Source organism: Stegastes partitus, unplaced genomic scaffold (assembly GCF_000690725.1).
Source record: "Stegastes partitus isolate 25-593 unplaced genomic scaffold, Stegastes_partitus-1.0.2 Scaffold247, whole genome shotgun sequence".
Taxonomy (NCBI): Eukaryota; Metazoa; Chordata; class Actinopteri; family Pomacentridae; genus Stegastes; species Stegastes partitus.
Window position 1 is genome coordinate 114,880 of NW_007577978.1, and position 15,801 is coordinate 130,680.

Here is a 15,801-nt window from a genome sequence, read left to right on the forward strand (position 1 = left end):
AAATAAACCTTCCCAACCTTGAATCCTTTAATTTTAGCTTAACACTGAAAGATGCTGTTACTAATTATTATGATGATGCATTCAGATATAAAATATGACAGACTGGACATCAGATTATTTAAATTTGTTTTTAATTTGGCAGATTGTCAATTACATTGTGTTTCTTTTAATTATTAAGACAGTCGTCTGTATGAACACTTAAATGATTGCCTTTAAATGGAAACGTGCATGATGTAAACAGAAAACTGAGATTACCTTACTGTTCTCACAAATAAATGTAGATTCATGTTGAGTCTAAAATACATAATTAGCAGCCTCTGGCACACTAAATGTGGTGTTTGTGCAGCTCCTAACCAATCAGAGAACGGCTCAAGGCCAGTTGATCCTTGATCAATGAAGGGTCTTGATTTGCTCATTAGGCCCAGATGTGAAGTCTAATTAGGCTCACCAGTCTCAATTGCTGTTGTATCAAAACACACACACACACACACATTTGCACAAACTCCCAACACCCCACCGCCACCAGCAGCAGCAGCAGCAGCAGCAGCAGCAGCAGCAGCAGCAGCAGCAGCCGGCCACCCCCAGACAACCCGAGCTTCCTGAGTGATCAATGTCTCTGTCACACGGGGCTGTGTCCGGGGCGCCGGGCAGGGCCGGTGAGCCTCAGCGGCCAGGCTCGGGGCTGACATTAGCGGACACAGGGTGAGTGATGTCAGCCGGCTGCTCCCATGGGGGGCAGCAGAGGCTGGGGATCTGGCTCGGCCCAAAGCAGTGGGCTCGGAGAAAGGTCACCGCTCAGCCTGGTGTGATTAATAAGACAAGAAGCTGAGTGTCCCCAATGCCATTATCAATATCCGTGGCCACCAGCAGCCCTAAATGCATATGTAGTAGGAGCCACACGCAGAAGGAAGCTAAAAAAAAAAACCCAAAAAAACAACACGGATGCACAAACATAGTTAAGTCTTATTGGCGTGTGTTTGGTTTTGGTCCAATTTGCTTGTTAATGCGAGAGGTCAGCTATCAATTAGATCATATTTATTCACGACAACAGCTCTGACTCAACCTGATTCTGGTAATGACTCACAGCGAACAAATCCGAGAGGTGAAAGTCTGGGACTAAAATGTCAGCACAGCCTCGGCGACAAACATGACATTTAAACAGACATCTGTTTCGCTGTTCCGTTTCCCCACCAACCAAAAATATTTATCCTAACCACAGTTATCCAATGTAAATCAGGGAAAGAAAGAAAAAAAATAATAATAAAAAAAAAAATCCCACTTGAGAGCTACGAGAGACGACTGCAAGCCATTAAATTTTTCAGCATCTCTATTTCCGTGCAGTCGAAACTAACTGATTTGGCCATCAAAGCGTGCGAAAGAAAAGTTTATAAAGATGGCAGAAACTCCCTTCTGTCTACTTCATTGGGATCCATCCTTTGCTGGTCTCCATCCTCCTATATTAGTTAAACCCATCAGCACCAACAAGCAAATCCTGCTTCCTTAAATCAATTAGCCTGTGCATGTTGAGTGTAACTAATAGCCCTGCTGAATCCTAGATTAAATATGCTAGATACAAGCCGAGTATGAAGCGGGATAGTTAAGATAATTAAGAGTGATAAATCCTTGAGAGGGCGAGAGGAAGACGAGGAGGTTGGAGGGGGGGGGGAGGATGTGAATACGCCAAATGTGAGCGAGAAACAGGAAAGACAGCTTGAGAAAGACGCGGGAGGTCAAGCAGGGATGGGTTTTAATGGGACGACAGGCCAAAAGAGCAGCGAGGAAAATAAAAACGATGCGCGAACGCGAGCTGGAAGAGCCGGCGATGGAGCAGGAGTTGTTTTCAGTCTCGCCTCGAGCTGCCCAGATGGCAAGGGCTCGTCTTCGTCTAGCCCTCGGTGCATTTGGCAGCAGCTACTCTTCACTGCGAGCTACTGTGCATCTCGCTCTGTCTTGTCTCCGTCGTCGGAAGAGCCGCATTAGCACCGGCCGTGAAACATTACCCCACATTTTCACACCACGCGCCGTCTTCCGTTTTGACGCCCTGACCTCCGTCTCGCACTCCTTTTACCAACCAGATGTACAGTTCGACACGCGGCGTTCTCGTCTACTCGGCGTTCCACTGTAATGCAAATCAACCGGGGAGTTTACAGCCATGTGCAAAGAAGCGGCGTCACAAAGAGGGTCTTTCAAAGTGCACGGCTAAAGCCCAGAGACAACAATATGCTGCATGTTTAACATCCGAGTGTTGTCACTTCACACGGCTTGCATTTTTAAAGACGGTGAAATAAAATAAACATTTCCATTTCCAGCTTTTCTTTCCTGGTGTTAATTGTTCTGCTATCTCCTATTATGTCAAATGTATGTTTAAAAAAAAAAACAAACAAAAAAAACACTCGAGTACTTATATATAATACTTTCTTTTTCTGTGAAATGTTAAAATTGTTAAGATTCAGAGGTACACACATAAAATTAACACACTGTTGGTCTAAAAATCCATATTAATAGCCTTTACTTTTGTAATATAGGTTTAATTATTGGTAAAATGAATGCTTAAGAGTCATTTAGAAGGATTTACCATTCAGAAAAATATGATTTCTCTTATATACAATGAAAAGGTGAATATCAATTTTTATTGTTTTTTTTTGTATGTTTAATAAACTGAAGGTGTAAAACAAAAAGCTGGAAATATGACGAAGCTTACTTCTGCCATTTCTCTAGCTTCCCTCAACTAGGTAGCATGCCAGCTTTATGAACCAGTGACGATTTTATCCAGTTTCTACATTTAAAGAGTTGCTTCTGCGAACCTTAGGATGTCTGAGCCACAACAAAGCACAACAAAAATTGTGCTGTTTGCTGCAAGAGTGAACACAAGAGTATTCATGCATTCCCAGCATCTAGGAAACTGAAGATCCACTGGATAACTTCTATTTTTGACGCACTTCAGGGCCTCGGTTCATCTGTTTGCTTTTCTCCTGCTGTCTGTGCTCACATGTATTGTATTTCTAATAAAGCTTTTGTCATGTATTATTATTTTTGTGTTTCTGTTACAAAAAAGTTTGAAATAGTGACTGGACTAGAGCACATTAAGACTACAGTCACTGCAATGCCGTGTCCAAGCTCTGCACTGCTAAACTACTGAATGTATAATGTTAACACTGTTTGAATTAAACACACTAATCGAGCTGTGAATTCAGTGATATTTGCAAATTATGGCTCAGAGAGAAAGTGAGAATTAAGCCACAGATTGTTTAAGTCTCACACATCTGCCAGCTGCTGTGCAGTTGATTGCTTTGCTCCATTTTGTCAATGACAGATGCAGAGAGAGTTTTCTTCCTGATGGGGACGTGGGCAGCAGTAGCTCAGCTGCATTTAAAGCTGCAGACACTGAAACATCCAGTTTAGAACAGGACTTAAACCAAGAGTTATACAGTCATGGTGAAATGAACCATCTTTGTGGTGTTTTGAGCTGGAAAATTAAAAGACATATTCTGGAGACAGAACAGTGAACATAAAACATTTACTAAAAAGGAGCAACTCTCAAGAAAAATTCATCTGGAAATCAACAACACATGCCTTCAGACACATTGAGAGTATTTGAAAAAAATAAATGAAATAATGTGAAACTAACGAGTTTGCGTAAACAAAAAGGCTAACCCCTAGCATCATAGAAAACCGCAATTAGCAGTTAGCTAGTGGGTTATGGTAGGTAGCATGGGTCACAGGAGAATGTGTTTGGATATCAGTGGAGCAAAACTTAGTTTATCTTACATAAAGTGTGTGATTGTGGTCTAATTTATCATTTTTTTTCCTTATCTTCTTCCTTGAACAATGTTAAAGTTGCAGTTGTACATAAAAGCTAATGGCTAAGAGCTGGCGATTTTAGCCTGAAATGACAATGATTCTTCATGTTAGCTAGATTTAGCAGTTCACTGGTCTGCCGTGTCCCGTGTTGCGTGATTAAATCAAACGCCTGAATAAGTTTAAAAGCCTTTGAGATGATAAACCGCCTGCTTATTCTGCCACACTCACGGACAGCCGCACTTCAGAAGCTAACGATGTGCTAACCGCCGTTTCGCTGGGACTTAAAAGTACACTTCAACTTTTGAAACGCGCGCATCGGCATACGAAACCATCACTCATCTGAAATAGTAATCAGCGTTAATAATTACTTGTCTGAAGAAGTTAATTGGCTTAATGGTAAAGAGTGCCAGAAACAGATTGCATTACAGCTTCACGCACAGTTGGACTCATACGCCAGAACCTGATGAGGGCTGTCTTCTCCACCAGGCTAATAAAAGCCTCGGGAGCTCTCCATCACTGTGAGAGACGCTTTATATTTTTCCTCCGTCACCGCAGACAGAAGCAGGCCTCTGATTTAGTGTGAGCCGCACAACAATGACTTTTATTAGAGGGGTAAATATTAGTGTTGCGAGCGAGAGATTCACAGCTGGGACCGAGGCGTGCTGTGTTGACTGAGTGCAGACGGCAGCGAGCTCGTCTGAGGGGCGTCGAGCTTCAAGTCTTAAGTCACTTCCCAGAGTCCAATCAATTGTTCTCGTCAATAGCGTTCTGCCATTGGACTGTGTCCTCATTTTAATGAGAGAACAGGAAATGCAGGCACTTTTAGAACTTTTAAAAATAAATAAATAGAAAAAAAAACTTTGCAGGCGAAGTCTTTAAAGAAACGCCGACGCGGAACCCATGAGATTAATCTGTGAAAATGTTAACCAGTGCATGCCGTTACTGTGCAAGAGGTAGACACGAGCACATGCTGATTGCTCGTTATTCCCACCGCGGCATTACAACGAAGCAACAATGTAGATGTATGCATGCTCGCTGAACACTTCACTCGGAGCTTGTACAAGACGCCGGATCAACTCGGGACAGCTCAGCACAGCTGCCTCTGAAGCGGCGGAATGTGAGAGTGACTCGGCGGCTAAGCGGCGCATCATATTTTATAAGACATCTCCTCTCCTCCCATGGGTTTCCCTGGCTCATGCCATTGCCATCGGCTGTCAGACAGGAAGCCTGACAGCCAGACCACAACAAGACAAGTAAAGCTCGAAAGTGCTACAGTAAACTGATGAAAATGGCTCCGGGCCCTTTTTTTTTTTTTTTTAAGTGCAATCTAACATGACATGTAAGCAAGGTTCTTTACAGCAAACTGAACAGCAGAGAGGGATTAACATTGATATCTAGTGTCTAATCCTTATTTATCACACCTTGTCACCAGCAAACCGCCCACCGTCTCCACTCGGCGATGTGAAGGTGAGGGGGTTTTCCAAATGACATCCTCGGGAGCGCCCTCCCACTCGCTCTCCTGTCCCCTCCTCCGCAGCCGCACCGAATGAAGCATCATTTCCCTTTGTAATGGCTGCCGTGACGGCTTTGAGATTAGCCTAGATAAATATAAAGACCGGCAGTTTTTACTACATGGCTCATTGGCGTGGCAGATGACAGTTATTACATGCTGCGGGTTAAGAGGAGAAATCCGTAGAAGGGAGCTGGAAGAAATGGCAAAGGCAGATGGATGATAATGGCAGAGCAGATGTTGTCCCTTCTTTTTTTTTTCTCTTTTCAAAGTATGAATAATAAACGTTTGCTTAATGATTTTTAGCAGATTTTTTGCATTATAAAAAAAAAACAACCCACAAGCAATTCCCACCGAAAACTGTGGCGAGGAGGAAGGTGAGGGAAGGTGCGATTTCTGTCATCTCCCTTGTTAGGAAATTAAAATATTTCTGGATGCAGTCGGTGCCGTTCTTGCTCTTTTCTGCGCTACAAATGATTAAAGATGGTGAAGCATAATAACGCAAGAGCCGGAGCAGTGTTACCGCGCACGAAAACAAACCGTAATTTGCTGTGACAATACATATGCATTTGAGAATTTCTGTTTTGAAACAGATGCTTGGCTTTCACCTACTGCGGAGTGGAGAAGACACAAACTGGTAGCCTGAGGGGCTTTGTGAAATAACTGACTGAGTGAATCAGTGGATGCATTTCAGTCAGACGGGGTTAAGAGAGCGTAGAGGCAGACTGTGGGCCGGGATGCTGTTGAGGTTGGCTCCAGGGGTTGGGCGCTGGGGCCGTCCAGGTGTTTGTCCTGACCTATCCAGAGGCAGCCTCCTTTTTGCGACGCTAAGAAAGGGCTCGTGCACATCTTTATGTCGCGCACAGCTGGAGTTTGACGTGCGGCCCTGAGAGATCCTACTGGAATGAAATGAAGAGTTTTAACTTCGCCGACAACGCGCTGTCAGCTAACTTAAAGATATGTTCTTTCGGGTTCGTTCTCTCAAAGACATGTTGGCAGGAAGGCGGCGACAACTTTGGCATTCTAGTATCTGATAATTAACTCTCAATTGGCTGCAGCTGTGGCGCTTCGGCGGCGTCAGGTGTGTCCCTGCTGTGACTCCGTCCTGAATGAAAACATCCGCAGTATACTCGGGGTATGTGGAAGACAATTAGCGGGCATTAAAAATGGATTATGTGGTCAAAAAAACAGTGAAATGGGGAATATGTTCATTCATTTTTTTTCTTGCCAAGAATTAGATGAAAACATTGACCCCACTCTTGTGTCTGCTTGCTACAATTAGCATAATTTAAGACTTTCAGGGAGGGGAAATCAAAGGTGTTAAAAAGGTGGAAAAACAAGATATAACATGGTAATTAGTTAGCTTTAAGGGTGGTGGTAGGTTAGTGTTCCTACATTTGGAATTAAGTAGCTGCTTGTTTGCTTTGGGGTTCAATCAGTGAAAGCTAACGGTCTTCTTGTTGTTGCATCATGTGTAGCAAGCAGCTATTTAGCTTAATTTAGCATTAAAAGACAAGTCGAAATAGCTAGTCTATATTCTAAAAAAAAGGTTTTAAAAGTAGATATGACATGTTTTTATTGAGCTTTAGAGGTGTTGGCTGGCTTTTTTCCCTATGTTTTACCTCTGAACTTGTCTGACTGACTAAATGTAGACTGCAAGTATAAGTTTGCCAATGGGCACACATTTTATGCAACTTTATCCTATTTTTCGCTATCCATTTTTGAATACCTACCAAAAATAAGATATTTAGACAATTAAAATAAAATCATAAATGTTGAATGACTGGTCGACGAAGACTTGAAAAACCTGGTTGACAAGGGAAGCCTTTGGTCGGGGGTAACTGTTTGGTGGAACATCTGAACCACTGCATACAAATGTTTAACAAGATGGCTGATTCACAGAAAGAGATAGCAGCGCTACCTTACTGCATGATCCACAAAATTGGTAAAATTAGAAATTCCCAGTGTGCTAGCTTGTTGCTTAGAGATGATCATTTCCCGTAGTGAAACAAATTTGAAAATGGTACAACGTAGAGAGTGGAATTGAAGGAGAAAGCCTTAGTCGACTAAGACTCACCTTGCCTGCTAATAATTAGCAAGTATTAGGGGGTAGCTATACTGCTAACAGCCAAAGTAGGCTAACCATTGCCTTGTTTGTAGCTTCATTTTCGGTCTGAAGCAGTGTGCGAAACAAATGAAACAAATTTGAAATGGTACAACGTAGAGAGTGGAAGTGAAGGACAAAGCCTAAGTTGACTAAGACTCACTTTGCTGCTAATAATTACCAAGTATTAGGGGGTAGCTACACTGCTAACAGCTAAAGTAGGCTAACCATCTCCTTGTTTGTAGTTTCATTTTAGGTCGGAACCAGTGTGCAACTTTCTAAACAAAGTAAAATAAGAGTTTAATCCTCTAATGCACACATTGCCAGTGCAGGGACAAAGTTAAATCTGCTCCAAGAACGACAAAAAAAACAACAACAGCAAAGGAGAAGAAACATGAATTAAACAGTAGCAGCCACAAAAATGCGAACAATCCACGAGACAGTTGGTATAAATTAAGAAAAGCCCTGTCAGGGCAGGCGTGGGCCCTGTGAATCCTTAATACATCACTTTTATTGACAGAAAATAAAAAGTGTTCTTGCATATGTCCAACGCATACCACGGGGCAGCTTATAAACTTGCAGGGAGGAGATCAACACAAGATGTTACTGCGCTCGTTCGACTCGATGTTAGTGCAGGTCTGCTGTGAGTTTCATGGCCTGTCCACAGGCAGTCTCTTCAAATACACCCTTAAAACAGAAGGCCTGCGATGGCACCGCTGATTTTTCAAGCAGTATGGACAAAACACAACATTTGCTGCTGGTGGGAGACGCTCGCGCTTCTAAACCAGTCAACAATCCCTGATCTTTTTGACAGCCAAGCAGAACAGAAGCAATATTTTTAGGTTCACCCAAAACACTCGGAGACAACGCAAGATGTTGCTGTTCAGGTGTATTTGAGAGTAAAGACTGTCAACCTGGAAGCTCGCAACCTTTTTGTGTCTCGCCGAATGAGATCCGTATGAAGCGCTGCGCTCTGCGGCTGGTGTGCAGATTAGAGCGTTTCACCTCATTTGCACTAAACTTTATCAAACTAAATATTATAAATACGCTGTAAAACATCTGAAAGCAGCGGGGAACTGAAAATAGGAAACATAAATGTGTTTCAACAGCGAGAAAAACTGATTTAAAGAGAAGAAAATCCAAACAAATCTAAAAATCCATGCGTTAAAAGACCAAACATAAAAAAAAGGAGCGCTAAAACAACAGGCAGTGATATCAGTTTCTGGTTTTCTTGAGTTTATTTACAAAGTAACCATCATTCTTCATCTTGACCTCGAAATATGAGCAGCTCCCTCAAAGAAAAAAACCCTCTCAAGTGTATTAATTAAGAAAAAAAAAAAAGAATGAATCTTTTTATAACTCTATTCAGCACCTCTGTGAAGGTTTTCCTGAAAGCGGTTTTTAACAAACCACCATGTCAGGTTTTCTCTCTATTTTCCGGCTTATTCTGAAAAGTAATTGGGGATAATGAGCCGTAATCCATTTAAAGCCTGAGCACACTTGTTCAAAAATATGAACTACACAACTCGGCGTCGTCCCCTGACAGGTATTACACAGGCTTGTACCTTTTTTTTTTTTTCCGGTCGCTATACCGAGGAGATTCTTAGATGCCAAAAACAATCCTACAGACAGTCGCTACGAGTGTCATCTTCGGAGGATGCGGGGATTGGAACTGACTACAGAGAGCTTTAAATTATTTTTTTTCTGAACGCACACATAAGGAGGTCACGGCGTTCTGAAAGTACGCAGCTTCTCGGCGTCATTGCATTCGGATCAGGTCGTCGCGCCGCGGCTCGGGATCGCTCACACTGTATATTGATACGTTCGCCTGGCATATTTCCCATCAACCCCCCCCCTGCAAAGCGTAGCAAAGCTGCAAGTCTGTTCGCTCAATGCAACAATCAGAAATGACCTTAATGTTGACAACAAGGACACTAGCAATGGATTACTTGTCAATTTGACTGCATAACAGAATCATGGAGTTGGAAGATGAATTACCCTGCAAACCAGGCAAGACAAGTGGTGTGTGTGTTCATTTAAACCCGATTTATGTATTTAACGGCTTACGACGGGGCGTACGTGACAGAGTGCCACCGGGCGCTTAATTCAGATGTATTACAGCCAACGCCGAGCACTTCTGACTGACAGGCAAAACATAACACTTGGAAACAATTATTCATGAGCTCCGTATTAGGTGACCGCTCCGTTTGATGATAAATGCTTCGTTTTTCGGCGGCCTCAAATTAATTCCCGCCATCAGCATCCATGAGCGTCTGTTTGAGACGGCGACGACGGCGGTGGTAAGCAACACCGGCCTTGCTTTTATTTTATTTATTTTTTTTCCTTCCCTTTTCCTTTGATAAGTGCCCTCAGTGTTATCATCATTGTCGTCAACAATGCTGCCACCGTTGCTGATTTAATCACAGCCTGTCAATGTGTCCGCACCGCTGGAAGCTTTGTGTTGATCATTAAGTGTTGCAGACCGTCTGCACAAAAAAAAAAAAAAAAAGGAAGGCTAGTCTTGATCAATATGTCAGCGGTGATGACAGGCTTGTCGCTGAGAAAACGTCCCCAGCGTTCCTTTACGCTCGCGAGACGTTCTCCTTTTACACGTTTTCTTACCATCACATGCCGCGACCGCAACCGGAAAAAGCCTCCGAATCCGCCCCTCGATCACATGTATGCAAATGTGCCTTAACATGTGTACAGATTCTATCATGTTTGTGTGCCCATGTGGCCCCTCGCTATTTTCCGCATGGCCACTTATCAGTTTAATATGCTCCACTCACCTCCTGATTCCGTCCCTGTGCTCCATCACGGCCTGTCACTTCATTCCCGGTGGTTGCGGCGTGAGACACCACGCCGCCTTGTTATCTGATATCTTTCTTCCTCTTTTTTTTTTTCTTTTCCACGCTCCGATCTGTTAGAAAACCTTCATCAAGCCAGAAAAAAGAGGGAAAAGAAATGCACAAACAAAAACAACATCATTAAACCCAGAAATTCTTTCCTATTCATTCGAGCGTTCGCGGCTCCACGCATCACATCTATTTAGCGGAGGCAAATTGATTTAATTTGCCGTGTTTGCATCACGCTTAATTCGGCGGGCCTCTCGGTGAGCTGTAAAACATGCGACGTCGGGGAGATGGTTTCATTCGGAACAGTTTTTTTTTTTTTTTTTGCACTTTAACCGCAGATATGGCATCTTCTGAAATCTCATTTATTAATGTAACCGAGCAGATGAAGGCGGCGGAAAAACAAAGTAGCACGAAAACAAAGCGCTCGTGATGAAAAGCTGTAGATTAGGTTGTCAAATAGCTGCGGCGCCGATTTATCTGATGTTATGATTGTTCAAGCTAAACAGCAGATTTATCCTTTAGAACATTAGCGGTCTTTAGAAACTGCACGATAAGGGTACGGCATTTATAAACATGTAGCTGCAGAAACAAAGCGCGATTAGCAGACTAGCAATTAGACAGACTGGGTGCAGGGTGGAGAAATTATAGGCCTGGGTTTTTTTTTTTTATATTAGCATCTATTAACGTGTTTCAAAACAAAATATTTATAGTGATGTCAGCTCTGTGGAAATTAAGTCACTTGAACGTTTCAACAGATCTCTGTGAGTGCATGAAAGCAAAAGCACACGTTCTTGGAGCTTCTGTGCTGGGATGTTTGAGTTTCTCCAGATACTCTAAATGAACAGATAAAGATTAGATCAGTCATTTTAGATCAGGGGTGTCCAATCCTGGTCCTCAAGAGCCCCTATCCAGCATGTTTTAGATGTTCCAACCCACCTGATTCACATGATCAGGATCACTATCAGGCTTCTGCAGAGCTTGATAACGATCCTGATCATGTGAATCAGGTGTGTTGGAACATCTAAAACATGCTGGATAGGGGCTCTCGAGGACCAGGATTGGGCACCCCTGTTTTACAGCATTTCCAGGTCTGATCTAACAACTTCATCCTCCTACCAGACAGAGCTGAGGACCCACTTTATGCACAGGTCAACTGGAAGACGTAAAATCCTTCCACAGTCGTTGATTAAACCCCTAAAAACTCATGTCTGTGTCTAAAAGTTAGATTTTCCATGAAGACAATCCCTTCTCACTTTAAATTGCGTTCGACGTAACTCTGCGCAGATTTTCGAAGCCGCCACTTGTTTCTTTAACCACCATCCATCACTTGCTGCAGCTCTAGCACACCAGCTCACCCACAGCTCTGCTCAAACACTTTAAAACTGCTCAACATGATGGGACGTTGTAATGTTGGTGTAATTCAGCCATACATGTTCAAACCTATTCTGAAAAAAGTGTCACCCTACAAGTTGACAGGATTGGTTCCTTTGGTTAAGACATGTGAAATTGTAAAAGTCTGAATCCATTTCTTTATTGATTTTTATTTTGTCGGTATACTGCAGTTTTGAAGGTGGAAATACTCAGTCATGCTTTTGACTGCTTTTTTCCACTAATGATGTGTCTGCTAGCAGACAACAACACCATATGGACGTGCTAGTAACGTAACAAAACAACAACTACAACAAACAACAGAGGCTTTCACAGGGGAAGGTCCAACTATATATGTATTTTTAAACTATAAATGCAAAACATCTAAATGCTCCAGCTTCTATATCGTAGTAATTGGTAAGTTTATGTCACCTGTGATGTGAATACTGGACTGCTGGATGGAGAAATAAGACATATTAGGATGAGATCTTGTGTATTTGGGAAAGTATGGACATTGTCACCACATGGAGACACTGCAAAAAAAATGTGCCATTAATGGATTAATTAAGAAAACAATCAACAAACCCACAACTATAGTGATCTAGCTACATCTGTAAAGCTCCTGAAGGGAACACATAACAAATCTAAGCTATAATTACACTTACTTCTTGTTAGCTTGAATGCTAATTGCACAAATAATTAATGTAGCTTATTTAAACAATGTGTCTGAACCGTCCTTTCCTGTCACATGACTGCCTGTGAGATACGATAAGATAAGCCTTTAATAATCCCACAGTGGGGACATTTGCAGTGTTACAGCAGAAAATGGATCAGCTAGAAGAAAAACAAAAATAAACAAGTAATATACATATTATGCATTGTATAGGAAATATACAAATACACATAACAATGCAGAGATGTGCAGCGAGTTGTTCTCTATGTAGAGAGACTCTGATATTGCACAGCTTCTATTAAATGGCAAAAAACACATGACTGTACATAGTATTTAAAAGTGCAAAGTAGGGTTTAAATGCACTGATGTTGAGAGCGAACTACTACAAAGGCATCCCTATTTTATTTTTATCAATATATAAATAAAACTGGGTGTTGCAGCCCAGCTAAGCATCCAAAACGTCTTCTATTTTGGACTCATCTTCCCCTCAAAGGTCAACAGGGCACATTTGCATATCCAAATTCACCAAACTCGAACTTGAACGTTTGCAGATTTACTCCACAACAACAAATGAATCCATCTTGCTGTGAAACTTTGCTCCTTTTGGTGCGAATCTGCTTTTATAAAATGTCAAATAAACAGCATGTGAACTCTTCTAAAGCCAGTTTAAGTGTCAATAAACACTCTAAACTTTAATTTCCAGCAATATCCCAGCCCGATGTTCACTTTCCCCCAAAGAACCAGCTGCAGCACCTAAAGCAAGGCTAAATCAATAGCATGTACAGGTTAATAGCAGTTGTGTTTTTATAAGCCAGCACATCAACTATTAATTAGCTGGTGATTAGAGTCAGCTGGAAAGAATGATTCACAGCCTGAGGAGGCTCTCGTCCTTGTGCTCTGAAAGGATAAATCAGCCTGTATTAAAGAGGGAGGCAGAGGTTCTCTCTCGGTGTACGCGTCCTTTATGGAAGTACAACCCCAAAACAATGGCACAAAACGACGCCGGATTACCATTTGCAGCCGAGCACATGCGGCCTGATTGAAATGCACGCTTGATGTGTCGCAAACTGCACTCTGCGCTCGAATCCCGGAGAAGGTTTGCTCTCTGCGAGGCGACCGAGGAGGAAATTGTTCGCACAAGGACGAGGACTTGGCATCGATTTCGGCATCATCCAAAGAGACAGAGGCGGGAAAAAAAAACAGGGAAGGATAGGGAAAAGCAGAGGGTTGTCCGCCTTGATAAATGCACTGGAAGAGCTTGGACACAAACAAATGAGAAAATGAGATGTTTGCTAAATTTCAGAGGCCTATTCTTGCGTGAATGCCAATAACCGGGCAACTCTACACCCACCCCGACGCGGCAGGCGCGTTTGATTGGTCCCTTTCCGTCCTCTGCTCTCCAATTCTTCCCTCAGATGTAGTCTAAATGAATCCCCTTAGGCTAAAAGACAAATTTGCCTTTTTTTCCTCCTTTTTTTAAAAGGATATTGTTTTCAGTCGTTGGCATTCATGTTTTAGCGAAGGATAATTGGAATGCACACCTCCATATTCAAGATCCAAAGTGGAGAAAAACAGAGAGGATATTGGATTGCAATTCAAGTGTTTTATTTTTTTTCTGTTTCTTGTGCGTTTGTGTGGTTGTTCGCTGTTTGGTATGATTACAAAGGGTTTGTGTACACAGCAAAACAAGAGGGTGCCATAAATCCACAGGAAAAAGAGGAATTGATTGTGTTTTTTTTGGGAGGTGGGGTTGGTAAATTGTTATTCTTTCAAGGTGAAATGTCTTTTACTATTAGTTTTATTGACTTGATTTTAATTTTAAAATCTTTGGGAAATGTAACAGGAAAATATTAAAAATGTATTCGTTGAAGTGTACATCAAGCATGAAAGCCCCACAAGTAAACGCTGTCTTTTAAATCAATCCCTCCTCCCCGAGGGGTGCCAAACTCAAAAGCAACATCTACCCCAAATAAACATCATCACAAAGACTGCTCAGACACAAAAGGAGATGAAAAGAGGACATGTGTCAAATACAAATCATGTTTCCGGCTTTTGGGAAGCGGCGCGCGGTTGTAAATGGATCAGGGACCCCTCGAAAGCAATTACCGCTACGATTCCCGCGGCGAAAAACAGGTGTCAAAAGATCCGAACCCCAGAGGTCAGATATCGCATTCAATCTGTTGTTGGAAGTTTGAAGTAGGTAAATGTTCCTGATGAGGGAGACGGTTTTGATTTGATTTCGAGAGGACGCTGACAAAAAAGAAGTGTAAATTATTTGACTCGGTGCCAAATGAAGGTGTTGAATGCGGAGTATCAGAACTGTGACATGCTGATCTCGTTGCCCCGAAGCGATTGTGTTGCTGCCTTTTGCCAGAATTACACCATTATGTCTGATATATTCATGTTTTTTTTTTTCTTCCTTTCCATATTGCTCAATAACTAATTTAATACAGAATCAGTCACCAAAACTGGGATGTTTATTAGACCAACGTTTTGTGACTTTATAAAGCCTTAAGGTCACGTACTTCTGTAAAATTATCTCTAACACATCAGTATTTTTAACCAATTAATAGTGTTTTTTTGTTTTTTGCTTGTCTTCAGGATCAACACCTAACTGTTATATCAGCATGTCAGTTATTTTTTGTTGCACTCAGTGATTCAATGTTAGAAAACGGTCCGATTGTCATAGTTTCCAAAGACCCAGGGCTTCCAAAGTGTGGGAACATTAAATAAAAAACACTAATTAAAAGTTAAATGAATTATTCATTAAAAAAATAAACAAATGGTTTGTGCACTGGGCAGAATTTGGATAGTTTGCCTCAGCAGCACAATACGATGCACAAACAACTTCACATATTTTGGCTTCTCTCCGGCTCTCTGTGCTCATGTATACTGCATTTTATTACAGCTGTATTCTCAATAAAGCTCTTCTCCTTTCCGTTGTTTTCAGATTGTGGCATCAGACAACGGAATAATTGGGAAACAGTGACTAAAACGCTGCTTATTAAGACTAGTTAATAAACTTAAAGCTGGTTCTCTGTGCTTTAAAATCCTGATTTTACAACCGCAACAAGTTAAAAATGACGAGCGGGCTAACAATTTGGCATTTTTTTCATGAAATTTGAATGTTTGTTTATTTAAAAGGATAACATTAGCTAATGCCAAAATGTCAGCTAGTGTTCCTGGGGTCCAGACAATAAAATATCAAAAACAAGTATCACAGTCTTAAGTAAAAATAGAACAAAACAACAACAAAACACACACGAATAATCTAAATAATAATAGAAATACACAGAAAAATACATAAAAAATAATAGAAGTAAATAGATAGAAGTATATAAAGATAATACAAAGAATAATATAATCTAGAAAAATACACAATATAATATAAAGTATAATACATAAAAGGGCTGCAACGTGGATGGATGGATGGATGGATGGATGGATGGATGGATGATGGATGGATGGATGATGGATGGATGGATGGATG